Genomic DNA, 14,052 nt, shown 5'->3' with positions numbered 1-14,052 from the left:
CCCCCTGGGGCTCCCCTTGCCCTGACCACAGACGCCCCCTTCTGGGAATCCTCTGATTCACTGGAGAGACTCATGGAATCCCTTGCGTCATTGCCATCCTCTTCCTCGCTGTCCTGGGATTCCTCTCCATCGCTCTCCATTTCCTGCCTTCCCTGTGCCTCTGTCCCTGTACCCCTGACAGTTGCCTTATCTTCCATGTGTTTAAAGCCATCCATGTTGGTGGCCGTTACTTGGTTGGTTGGCATCCGTCTGTCTTGGGAGATAATGGAGGACCTTTGAGGATGAAATCAAAACTATTGACGGTTACAGTGCCTGCTGTAGCTGTAGAGAATGATATGGGAGAGACATGTTTTGTTGCAGCTGGGGAAGATGTAGGCATCCAGTTGTGCTGCTATGGAAGCACCATGCTTCTCCTCTCTCCGCGTTCCTCCCAGCTGTCACTTCTCCTCCGGTCACTGCTATGCACAACCTGATTGGGTGTCTCCAGGCATAGTTTAATTATGTGCCACTTGAAGAAATATTGAATGTTTTGCCATCCTAAAGCTTCCAACATTCAGCTTCATTGGGTGGGCCAAATTGAAGTATCATGAGAAAGGGAGAAAAAAACATTTCTCTCCAATTTGGTCCCTGTGTTATCCTAAATTGCAAGGAAAAAGAATGTATCAACAGCAATGATAATTTCTGTGTGAAAAACATTCCAGATCGCCCATGCATCTCAGGGCAAAGACCGTGTACAATAATTACGCCAGGGGCATTGTAGTCCTCTGTATCCTGGATACACATGTGGGTAGGCAGTCTAGTGCAACACTGAGCTTTCAAAAGGGACATTTCATTTCATTGTACGGCGAGACAGCCCTGAGGGCACATATTTCTTCTCTGTTGCAGTGAATTTCTAAAGCCCTTATCTTATTCAGCAGGTTAATATTGGTCCAATGCGTTCCATTTTTGTGGGGGCGGTTAGCTGGCTTAGTTGCCAAAGAAAATATTATATACTTGGTCCCACCCATGCATAATACTACTAGTACAATAAATATTTTGAAAAGGATGGTTGTCATGGGGGGGGGGGACTCTAACTGCACTGCAGAGATGTATGAACCAATTAATAGCTTCAGAGAAATTTTGCTGGAAATGCCACAGCCTCTGCCACACACACACAAAAAATGTTCTCTCTTTCTCATCTCCCTCCTTTCCTCTTTCTGTCTCTTCTCTCACACACATTCAAGCCAAACAAGCCTTTTTCCTCCAGGTGCAAATATTTGGAAACTGGGCCTTGCCTGCTGTATCAATGTACCACCACACTGCCTCCACAATGTGTTTTCTGCATAAATGAAAGGAAAGTTGCAGGCATCTTATGCTGTTGCCAGGGATGCTCTGACACTTGCTCTCAAACACTCTATTCTATTGCTACAGGGGGGTTTTTTGGGGGGGAGGGTGGTTCTGCCAAAGCTTCAAGCTCTCTTGAGCTTTTTAATGTCTTATATATTATTTTCACCCAGGATTTGGATCGGCAGCTTTCACTCTGCATGTAGATTGGGTTGCCTAGGCCTTTGCCTGCTGTAAAAATTCTGACACAAGGGACCTGGGTGTGTTTCCCTTAAGCCTGGGGATGCATCTAGGGAACGAATAGTGTTTTATTACACACCAGATTGTGTGTTTCTTCACCCCACAATCCCTATCTATAGTTTGAAAGTTGCACTGTACCTAATGAGAACCTGATCTATTACTTTTGCTACCTCTCCCTGCACTCCATATTAAGCCTGTGACCAATGCTACCACTTCCTGCATCCCAAATCTGCAATCGGCTCTGGCCAGGATGGCTAGTAGTTGGGGATGAGGTTTTGCAGATATTTCTGGACTGCAACTCCCATCATCCTTGACCCTTGAACATTCTGGCTGGGGATGCTGGAAGTTGAAGTTCAACAACTTTATAATGTAAACCTCCCTGTGATCTTTGGATGAAGTATGGTATAATGTTGCTGCTGCTGTTGTTGCTGATGATGATATCTCTTGCTATATATACTGCCCTTAAGGTCACATCCTGTTTTTTCCTAGGCACAATTCAAGGTGCTGTCTTTGGCTTTTACAGCTCTAAATGGTTTGGGACCACATTCTCTGAAGCAGTGCCTCCATCTGAGCCAGCCCAAGCAGCATCTAAGACCCTGCTCTCTGATCGGCCAGTAGAAGCCATTAGGCTGACAGCTATTATGGATAGAGCTTTCTCAGTGGTGGCCCCACACCTTTGAAACTCTTCTTCCCAGGGACGTATGCAATGACCTCATCACTGTCAGTGTTTTCAAAACTGTGAAGATGCATTTATTCCTAGGAATGTAGGAAGCTGCCTTACACAATTGGTCCGTCCAGTTTTGTACCATCTGCCTGCTGACCCTCCAGAATTTCAGACAGGCGTACCTCCCAGCTGTGTCTGGAGATGCCACAGACTGCATGGGGGACAGTCTGCCACAGAGCTAAGGCCCTGTCTGCATTTCAAGGCTGCATTCAGCTCAATCGCACTGCATTCGAAAATTCTTTAGCTGCTGCTGTTTTGTGTGTGTTGCGTAACGTGTGTCTTATAGTCTTGTTGCCTTGTGAGGACATTACTTATATTTTATATAAAGAATGGAAACATTATGATTTTAATAGCCAGCTCCCCCCCCCATCCCCACTTTGTTCAACATATAAATAATGAACTGAATAACTCTTTGTTTTGTGGCATTTTGGTTTGAATAATAAAGGTATCGCCTTACTATTGATTTTCAAATAAATTATGCATATCTTTCCAAAGTTGTTATGCTAGCTCAATAACATGTCATTTTTTCACTAGGCCAGTACTGAAGGGTGGGAAATACAATTTTGTCCCCTCAAATCATTTGTGTGAAGAAGTATTCTGTATGGAAACTCAATCCAGAAATACTGTGGTCACTTCCCGATGACCTGTTTATTGACCATTGATCCTGATTTGATTAGAGGGACAATGTCACATCAATAAACTGCTATCCCACACTTTCGAATGGATTCCCCCATCACCACAAAAGTCCATTTTAAAATTTTTAAAAAGCGGCTTTGTTGCACAAGAGCACAAACTTCACTTCAATTGCTCAATCTGAATTTCCCGGCATGTGACATTCCCACCCACAAAATTGTAACAGTCTGGAAGCAACCCATGCCTTGTAAGCCAAATCAAGCCCAATTCACATAGCACATTAATTGGAAAGGAACAGGTAGGGACTGAGTCTGGGCACTTAGATCACGATTTAGTGTACCATGGTTCAGCTCCTAGAAAATTTATATTGGCATATTGAGTCTCAGTCTGGATGTATTGTGAAGTAATGATGACCGTTCCAGTGTTGACTACACAAACAGGGTCATGTGAGTCAGCCTTAAGTAATATATATCATAGATCAGCAAATGCAACTCGGGAACTTTCACATAGCTGGGAATGTCCATTTATGGATTCAGCGTGAGATCAATCTACGTTAGGGTTGCAATATTTCAAAATGTGAAAATCTAGACATTAAAGTTGTTGAACTTTTCTTTTTGCCCAAAGTTGTTGAGCTTTTCTGGCAAAATTGCAAAAAAAAATACATTTTTGAGCTATTTTTAAGGGAAATCGGCATTTAACCATTTTGTCTACAATAAGGGCAATTGTTCCATATTATGTGCATGTCTATGCCACAACTTTAGTTTTCATCTCCTTCCTCTAAAAACAGAAAAAGCAATGTGACTCTAAGCATGTGTCTCTATGAACAGGAGGGTAAAAAAAACTCCTGGGAGTTTTTGAACCCATCTTTACCCAAATGTTAAAAGAGGCTTTGTTTAGGCATCATTGCAGTACTTTCTAATTACCATCCCTTTCAGCTTACATAAAAGCAGATATATAAGGATCTTTCTATATTTGGTTGGTAATCTAAGAGGCTCAGAGTGGTGTTCTCAGCTGGAGACATTTTGGAAATACACATAATAGCAAATTATTTTGCAGGTAGATTACGTTAGCATTCTCCCCTCTAATAGCAAAACAAAGAGCAACAGGGAGAACTCACACATTGTAGAATTACCATAGCACTGATTGTCATTAGATGCTGGTAAGGCTACAGATTTCATAAGATGCAAAGGAAGAGAACAGGAACAATTTCCAGAGTTCCAATAATCACTGCTAGCCAAAAAGATTGGAAATGATCTAACCCCCCCATAATGGGAAGTCTAAACCAGCAGCTGGCATTAGAGATTAGGAGATATTAGAGGAGGCAGAAGTGCAAGTTTTTGCATCTGTTTCCTGTAAAAATATTGGCACCTGCCTTTTATGTATCTGGCATCATTTTTTGGTGCCATGCTTAGATGGGCTCTGAACTGTACCTAAAGGCATGGCTCTAATCCACTTTAGAAATAATTCCTGTGATTCACCTTTTTCTTCCTGATTAAAATAGCTGGTAAGCCAACAGTGACAGCTAGGGCAACAGCCATTCTTTGCTAACAGAAACGATAGCAGGGAGAACTCTCGATTTTCCTGCTGTTTCCCACAAAGTTCCCCATATTGGAAAGACATAAAAAAGGAGGAGGCACACTGTTTGATTCACACATTTATTTTTAAATTGTATGTCATGTGACAGCCTACAGTAGCTAACCATATACAATATGCACACCTAAGTAGACATTCCATAAATAGCAGGATGAGGGACTTCCATACATTAGAATTTGGACTTGACTGAACGGGACCAACATCAGATTTGTAGTACTTCCTCACGTGGGAAATTCATGTAGCCTTTCTACTTTACAGACTATGTTAGTTCATTTGAGCAGCTTCTTTTTGAAAGGGGGAAAAGACATAGTTTTCTCCTCCTCCTTTTGTCTAAACTCTTCTCAAGAGAAAGTAATGATCAGTATTTCATACTGTTGTAGCTCCGGTGAAAGCCTTCTAGCGGGCTCTGGAGCCCTACCTAGAAATCTATGTTTCTAGGTAAGTGCAATCCTATGGTCCCTGGGTTGATGTTCCAGCAGGGACTGTAGGGCAGAGCAGATCTCCCCCCTTCACCCGCAGAGAAGGAAGTATGTGGGCAGAGGGGGAGATTCATAGCTCAATGCCAGTGCATCTGATTTGAATGCAGAAGGTGCTGGGTTCAATCCCTGGGATCTCCAGCTAGTAGTAATAATAATTTTTTTTTTATTTATATCCCACCCTCTCTGGCCAAGACCAGGCTCAGAGTGGCTAACACCGAATATAAATACAGTAAAAACTTTTTTTAAAAAACCCCAAACAGTTGATTAAAATATAAGTTAGAATACAGCTTAAAATGCAGTTTCATTTAGTGGTAGCCTATAGATCAAAGCCATAAGGGGGGGAAATTTATATACAAAATCCCATATAAGGGGTTCCATCAAAAAAAAATAAAATGAGATAAATTAGAGGGAGGCTTAGACTGAGTCCAGCCCAAAGGCCAGATGGAACAGCTCCATCTTGTAGGCCCTGCGGAAAGATGTCAAATCCCACAGGGCCCTAGTCTCTTGTGACAGAGCGCTCCACCAGGCTGGGGCCAGAGCTGAAGAGGCCCTGGCCCTGGTTGAAGCCAATCTAACCTCTTGGGGCTCAGAACTTCCAAAGTGTTGTTATTTATGGACCTTAAGGCATACCAAGAGAGGTGGTCCTGCAGGTACAAGAGTCCTAGGCTGCATAGGGCTTTAAAGGTCAAAACCAGAACCTTAAATCTGGCCCTGTACTCCACCGGGAGCCAGTGCAGCTGATAAAGCACTGGATGAACCCGTAAGGAGTCTCACCGCGGTATTCTGCACCTGCTGGAGTTTCTGAGTCAGCTTCAAGGGCAGCCCCGTATAGAGTATGTTTACCAGATGTCCGCGTTTCCCAGGGACAGTCCCCAGATTTACAAATCAGTCCCCATACAAAATTCTACCATTCCCACTGAAGTTGAAAAGTGTCCCTGGATTCACTGGGAAAAATCTGGTAACCTTAGCATAGAGCGAACTACAATAATCAAGCCTGGAGGTGACCATCGCATGGATCACTGTGGCCAGCTCAGGGTGAGAAAGGTAAGGCTAGGACTGGCAACAGAGGCAATTTTAGGATAGCATGACCAGTTTGGCCACACTGGGCACCAGCACCACAGGGAGCACTGCAACACTGATGTAGAATGGACCGTGAGAGGTAGGGGGTGCCAAATTTTAGTGTCACACCAAGTGCTGCTAAAATTTGAGAGTCCAAAGTCTGCCATTATGCTCATTATGTTCATTATGCATTGCAATAATCTAACCTAGAGGGTACCAGAGCATAGACTGAGGAAGATGCTATGGAGGGGCACTGATGAAATTTGGCTTTTTCAAGCAGTTCCACGATTGCATTGTTGTTGTTATATTTAAATAGCCATTCTCATACAGTTGTAAGATACCCTTTCTTTGATGGCTAATTCCATTAAATGGTTTCTCCTCCCCATATTTTTCCATTTCTGTAGGATCATGTATGTGATGGCCATTGATCCTTTAAAACCAAACTATTCTCTGCAATATTCAATCTAAGCTTACAGGAAAATAGCCCATAGGACAGTTTTCAGCAGCAGTCTGAGTATGAAGATAAAAAATAATTTTAACTCTGTCCTGCCCCAGCTGTCTTAAAATTGTTCTTTTGATTTCATATAGATATACACATTGAATGGTCTTTTCATTATTACCAGCCCAGCTGATGCTTAAAGGATAAGGCTTCTGTTTCATGTAGTTTCTCTGCCAACCAATATATATGTGATGAAATGTATACAAACAATACATCGTCTTGGATTTATTGCCTCCTTTGGATTCTGTGACACACGAAGCACTGTAAAATAATCTGTTAATTAAACTCCAGACGTGCCCACAAGGCATGTAAGTAAACAGTATTATTCTAGGTTTACAAAAGGAAGCAAACAAGAGGTCTCAAGAGACTTACATAAGATAACTTGGGCAGCTTTGCACCTTATGAGACGCAGCAAAAATTAGGAGCATGAGTGCGCTCCTTTCTTCTGAGTATTGTAAAGTGTGGCAAGGGAGCTCATATATAAGCTCACACAGCTGCATCTATGCTGATATACTCAGGCCTGGTCATGGATTAACATTTATAATTTACATCTTGAGTGGACTTGCTCATTGTCCGTGAAAGAAAGAAAAAACCCTGAAATGTCATTTGGTACAGGAAGAATGCTGCCGCTAAAATCTTTATTGGGACCAAGTGTTAGGATCATGTGACCCTTTTTATTATAACATCAATAGGGGGAGGCCTGTAGCTCAGCAGTGGAGCATCCACTTTGTCTACAGAAGGTCCGAGGTTCCATTCCTGGCATCTCTAGGTAGGACAGGAAATGTGTCCCATCTAAAATCCTGAAGAGCCACTGCCAGGAGGTGTGGACAATACTAACTGACACGGACCAATGGGTAGAAGGTAGCTTTCTGTGTTCCTACACAGTGGCTGCTGATTCATTTCTGAATGCAATTTGAAGGGCTGGTAATCACCTTTAGAGCTCTAAGCAGCTTGGGACCAGTGCCAGATTTATGTACAGTGGTACCTCGGGTTACAGACGCTTCAGGTTACAGACTCCGCCAACCCAGAAATAGTACCTCGGGTTAAGAACTTTTTTCAGGATAAGAACAGAAATTGTGCTCTGGTAGCGCAGCAGCAACAGGAGGCCCCATTAGCTAAAGTGGTACCTCAGGTTAAGAACAGTTTCAGGTTAAGAACAGACCTCCGGAACGAATTAAGTTCTTAACCCGAGGTACCACTGTATAAGCTAAACAAACTATAGCTTAGGGCCCCAAAAAAATTTAAAAGGGGGAAAAAACTGGATGTACATTTCTAAAATATAAGATAAAAAACAAATAAAATAAAACCTACACACAGCAACAGTGTTTTATGTTGTGTAGGCTCCTATGATGTAAGTAATGGGCCCCGCCTGCTAGCCGGGTTATCACTGGTTTGCTCATTTCTATACATAGAGCGCCTACATTCTGCATGGACTGGTTATTTTGTTATGTGCAAATGGCTTTAGATACCTTTTGGGTCCATAAATTACCACATAGCATATATTCAACACAAGAAAAACGACAATTTGTTGTTGACAAAAAACAGCTGGACATATAAAGGGCCCCATTACCTTTAGTAGCTTAGGATCTCATCAAACCTAAATCCAGCCCTGCTTGGAACCAATCTGTTTGAAGGACTATCAACTCCCAGGTGAATCCCATCTTCTAAGATGGATGAATATGGCTCTCTTCCATGGGCCATTGCTTTGTGGGGTATAGCTTTCCCTCTAGGTGGAAATCCTTGTGCCAAGGTCATCTTCCCCTTTATCTGTACTCCACCAGCATACAAAGACTTTACCTTTCCAAAGAAACTTTTTGTTTTTAAGAACAGTTTATCAAGACTTTCCACATCAAAGAAAAACAAGCAAAAGAACAGCAAAAAAAAACTCCGAGCACATACACCTATACATTTGGTTACAGCAAAACAAGCATGCAACAGAAAACCCCCCACAAATCTACAATCCATAACCTATGCACAAATAAGCATTGCATGAAACACCTTTGATTCTGTTATTGTTTAATAATATTAATTGTTCACTCTGGCCCACTTGGTTCCATTTTTCAATGTTACTTTTAGACTTGAAGTGTACTGATACTAATCCATGATTGGATTATTGCTAATTTTATTCATGATTTTACCTTGTGTTCAGAGAGAAAGAATGCATCTTTTCCCCCAACAAAGACACACGCACACTGCTCCACCCAACCCAACCCACACACATATGGAGCCCATGCAACCCCCCACTGGATGTTTGGTGCTGGGAGGTCATGTTCAATCTGTGCTTTGAGAAAGGTACAAGAAAATCAGATAACCATAAAATAGCTTTGAATACTTATGACATGAGGAAAGCTAGCAAAGGAACAAAAGATTTTATATATCTAGAAATGCCTTAAAGAACAAACTGATGAACAGAGGGAACAAACTGTTCAGCAAGGCTTCAGAGGCAATGACAGAGCAGACTTAGGAGACACATCAGAAAAACCCACGGAAGTTCTAGATGAGCAAGTGTTTACGGCTGATAAACTCATACGTCCAGTTTATTAGATATATTTTTACATGTGCCAAACCTAGAGCTTCGTCCTTCAGGAGACTTCCTATTTTGTCAAGTACATTATTGTGAAAGGAAACATTTCTCATATATAGGACAGCCTACAAAATGCTTGGCTCAGCTACCTGCACTGGAGACAAGATTCACTACAGTAAAGATAGCCAATGTAGTGCCCTCCATATGTTTTTCTGAAATACAACTCCCATCAGTCACAGCAAGCATGGCCAGGATGGTCAAGGATGGTGGGAGCTGTGGACCAACAACCTTTGGAGGGGACCACAATGTGGCTACCACTGCACTATATACCCTATATATACTAGATATGATAGATAGGTAGAGATGATAGATAGATAGATAGATAGATAGATAGATAGATAGATAGATAGATAGATGATAGATAGATAGATAGATAGTATATATATCTTGGGGCCCTGTGAATACACACACACATACCCTATATGCACTTCAAGGACTGAAGAATACTTTCAGCAAGGCCATTTGCAACTTCCATAACAACTAAATTTACATTATTATATCATCTGCCTGAAAGAACTAAAGTGTGATGGTGCTGAGCCAAAAATAAATTCTGTACATCTGTTATTTACATTCAGAGAACAGTAAAACCAAATACATTTTAGGTATATGGCAGTGTAAGTCTGCATATATTTATTTACTTGATATTTAACTGTTAACCAGAGTCTCCCTGCATGACTTACAGAGGTCAGTAGTAAGACAATAGTGAGATATCAGACTTGTCATTCCCAAAGGGAGTAAGGGATGTAATATCTTTCTCTTCCACCCCCACCTCCAATTTCTTCCCCACTCTGCCAGGCAAAACTGACAATCTGTAAATACCAAGCGAGACAGCATTTGTTTTTCATTTGTTTATCCCACACCTCCAGCATAAACTTATGTTAACAGAGTGGCTAGGAGTATAGTTAAAATATAATATAATTTAAAAAGACAAAATATAAAACAGCAGCTGAACAACAACAGTCCAGTAAAATAACCAATTAGTCATATTTCATAAGGTTGGGCAACTTGTGGCTTTTCTGGCAAACTCACAGTCTACAAAATTAATTGCTGGCCCTATGAACTTGAATAGATCTGCTTTGTGGATTTCTGGCTCAGTGCTGGCATCCTAGATAAGTTTTCTTTCGCAAGAACTCTACTACTCTACGTGCAGAACTATCCATGGTACTGAAAAAATAAATGTTGATATTTGTTCCATTTGTGCTTCAACTTTCCACAGAAGCCATAACCACATTGTGAGATAGGCTGAACTGTAAGATTGTGGTTTTCCCAGCAAGAATGAGTAGCCTGTGACCCTCCATTCTGATCATTAACCAAGCTGGCTAGGGCTGATGGGAGCTGGAGTCAATAAGCATCTGGAGAGTCACAGGTTTTCCATCTCTACCCTAACTGAGACTTCCCTGACCCAGTGCCTTTCAGATGTTATTAGATGAAGTTCCCACCTTGTCTGACCATTGGCCATGCAGATGGGGGTTGAAATCTAACAGTCTGGAGGGAGCACAGCTTAGGGCAGTGGTGGGATTCCAATATTTGAACCTAAGTTTCCCATAACCAAACTAAATCCTCTACTAGTCACTGTACCACACTAGCTCTAGTGCTATACAGTCAACTACATATTCAATCAATTTATACTGACGTTTTTCTGTTGTTGGTTTTTTTAAATCCACATTCCAGTTCAGTTATATTTGTTTTCTTTTTCTTTCTTTTTCATGGTCACTGAAATGGCAGCAAACTGAGAAGTGGACAAACAAGGAGGGGAAGAAACTTGTCAATTTCCTTGCAGCAAGTTATTTGTTTCCCACCAAAACTATTGATTGCAGGTTGTGGTCTGAGGTTAAGTGTTCTTTTCTTTGAAGAATAACATTTTGACTTAAATTACATTGTTGACTTTGTGCAGGTAGGAAAGAACAAGCCGTCATGCCATTTTGCCAAGTAGCTGCTTTAAATCTCGCTGCATGGAAGCCACTCAACGTCGTGAAAGCCCAATATTTGTGTGCATACAGGGCTTCCCCTTTCCTTTTGTGATGCTGCAGTGTGAGCCATTCATGCACAGCTGCTCGCCATGCAGAAAATCTGGTTTCCACTCTGCCACACACACACACATTTAGAGAGGGATTTGCAGTGACGTGTCAAAAGGCTGAGGTTCCACGTGGTGAACAAGGACATCATACCATCCTTGCCAATGAGCCTGCAAAACATTTGTTTGTTTTACTAGCCCAGTAAACAAATTGCTAAGGAAACAAAATTGCCAGAAAACGGAGTGAGTCTATCAATGGTTATTAGCTAAACCAGGGGTCAGCAGACTTTTTCAGCAGGGGGCTGGTCCACTGTCCCTCAGACCTTGTGGGGGGCCAGACTATATTTTTTTGGTGGGTGAACAAATTCTTATGCTGCACAAATAATCCAGAGATGCATTTTAAATAAAAGGACACATTCTACTCATGTAAAAACACGCTGATTCCCGGACCACCTGCAGGCTGGATTTAGAAGGTGATTGGGCCGGATCCAGCCCCTGGGCCTTAGTTTGCCTACCCATGAGCTAAATGGATCTCCCCCAGCCAATTCAGAGGCAGCCTACCAATGGACCATGGGAGAGGTCTGCTGCCTGCTTAGGCCCTCCCCAAGGTTGGTGGCTGCTGAGGACTTTTTGTGGACCCCTGATTTAATCCAGCTTTGCTGTTGTTCACTACTAAGGGAATCTGGTAGACAGCAATGGAACTTGGAGCACAGAAATGGCAAGGTGTTTGACTAGTAACATGGATTAGTCTTCCTGGCTCCTCTAAAACCAATAGGAGGCATGTGGGTTTGTCATTTTCAAGCAGCAGGCAGTCTGGACATGAGGGGAAATCATTTCTGTCTGGAGGGGAAGTAGGAAGGAGCCAGGAAGCAAAACAATAATATCACCCAATATCACCTGAAATCTGAGCTGGAAGTTCTAAAGCAACAGTGCTCATCAACACAGAAGTGTCAGCAAAGACCCCCAGAATACATCAGATGCTGTCACAACCACTCCCCAACTTCACCCAACAGCTGCCGTTCCCAAAAGCAAAACCGGTGGATGATCTGGGAGGTGAAGATAAAATGATTGGGAGCCTGGGCTCAGCACATGAACTCATATTTCACCATTCCTTATTTAGAATTTTGGTAACTGGAGCCCTCATAGTCCTTTCGGGGGAGAAGGGCCATGATATAAATTGAATAACAGCTTTTTGAAGCCTCCTCAAAATGTTTTTCCATGTAGGATAGGGGTATTGTTTGTGGAAACTGAAGCTGGGGGTACTGTTTGTGGAAACCCAGAGCTCCCTTGGGTGCATGCAATGGCTTGCACAATCCTTTGGCATCAGCATTAATTTTGAGAAGATGATGAAAGATTAAAAGGGTACTTTTCATGATTATTCACAGATTTAATAGGTTATTTATTTTGTTAACTATCTCAGTGGGATTTGGTTTATCACTACTGTGCAAATTTTTGGATATGTGTTTCAACTACAGTCTAGAAAGAATTGTACTTTTCTTGAAGGCATGACGCCTCTATTTTAGATTAATTAGTCTCTCTAAATATACGAGCAGCTGTTTGATACAAATTCATGCCCTTGACAAAATATTTGCAGTTATCACTTTCTATAAACCCCTTTCCTTCAGCTTTCTCTCTCTTTCTCTCTCCTATTTAACTCTATTTAATTAACATCAGCCAGAATGGGCCTGCCTTCGAGGCGAACCTGTTATGTTATCTCGTCTGCTCCTTTCCTGCCTTTCAAAATATAGCATGAAAGCTCTAAATTGACTTGTCTTTTTGGATTAGCTGTTACTTTTCAGTACATTGGGACCATTTAGGCACATGTTGGAGTAGGGAAAAGGACATACCACAGGCCTCTTGTTTGTTTATTGTTATTTCCATGAGTTTTCTTTAATTTGTTTTATTGCTATTCATATTGTTGAATATTCAGGAAAATACCCTTTTGACACAAATCATTATGCATCTGTTAGCTGTTCAGTGCAAATGGCCAACTCTCATGCAAAATGGTTTGAGATGCCGACAAGAAAGACAAGAAATAATATGAAGAGGGAAATACAGCTTCAGGGGTAAATCCATATTAATATGACGATAAAAGCTGGAGCCTAAGGAGCTCTGAATGCATTTACTCTCTTTTTTTGTCCTTGGCTGTTTTGCATAAGGCTAACTGCTGTGTTTACACCTGATTTACTGCAAGCCTACTTTGTCACTAGGCCTCAGGGGCAACTGTCAGAGCAAGAATTCTTACACCATGTTCCAACGATCATCCTAGCAGCTAGCAAAGGTCACTCTATCCCTACAAATGGGAGGCATGTCCACAAGGAACATAAGAAGCTGCAAGTCAAGGCCACCGGCCCATCTAATTGGCATGGCAGTGACTCTCTAGGTTTGCAGACAAGGTGTCTTTCTCTGCCCTACCTTGAACACTGTAGCAGAGTGAGCCTGGGACTTCTGGGTTTGTATTTAACATAGTGGTAAAATTTACATTTCATCAGGGCAAGGATTTCTCCCTCCACCAGGGCACATTCTCCCCTTCTTCTAGTCCTGCCCACCCCTTAAATCTGTTAACCTTCTGGGACAGATTTGGGAATGTCACAGGGTACCTGTGGAGGGAGGAGAGGAAGTGTTGCTGGCCACTATTCAGGAAAGATGTGCCATTGTGTTGGCTAGTGTAAGGGTGAGAAGGAATGAAAGTGTTCATGCCGTCCTTTTCTAACTTTTCAAAGTTCCATAAGAAGATCACCTCACATTTTGAGAACCCTGAGACTTAGTAAGTAATGATCAGGGTACCAGAAGCTTCTTTCTATATTGACGCGGTAGCAGATGCGTAAAAGCCCCTAAAAAATAATCCACACGTAAGCCCAAGTGTGCTTTCTATGCCGGCATGTTAGCAAATGTAATCACTTG

At 42.0% G+C, this 14,052-nt stretch overlaps 1 long non-coding RNA gene across 4 annotated transcripts in view; it reads left to right on the top strand.

Annotated features, from left to right (window-relative positions):
- The window catches only part of LOC309531234, a 115,310-nt gene that overhangs the window by 87,845 nt on the left and 13,413 nt on the right, over positions 1-14,052 (top strand). The window contains exon 3 of one of the 4 annotated variants that reach the window (XR_014219160.1): positions 10,860-10,964. The exons of the other annotated variants lie outside the window; for them this stretch is intronic. This is a non-coding gene — a long non-coding RNA (uncharacterized lncRNA). The remainder of the gene's footprint in view (positions 1-10,859; positions 10,965-14,052) is intronic. 4 annotated transcript variants of the gene reach the window in all.

Source organism: Podarcis vaucheri (genome assembly GCF_965113315.1).
Source record: "Podarcis vaucheri genome assembly, chromosome: 4".
NCBI lineage: Eukaryota > Metazoa > Chordata > Lepidosauria > Squamata > Lacertidae > Podarcis > Podarcis vaucheri.
The sequence above is the reverse complement of the archived record's forward strand: the minus strand, read 5'-3'. Positions and strand labels throughout refer to the sequence as shown.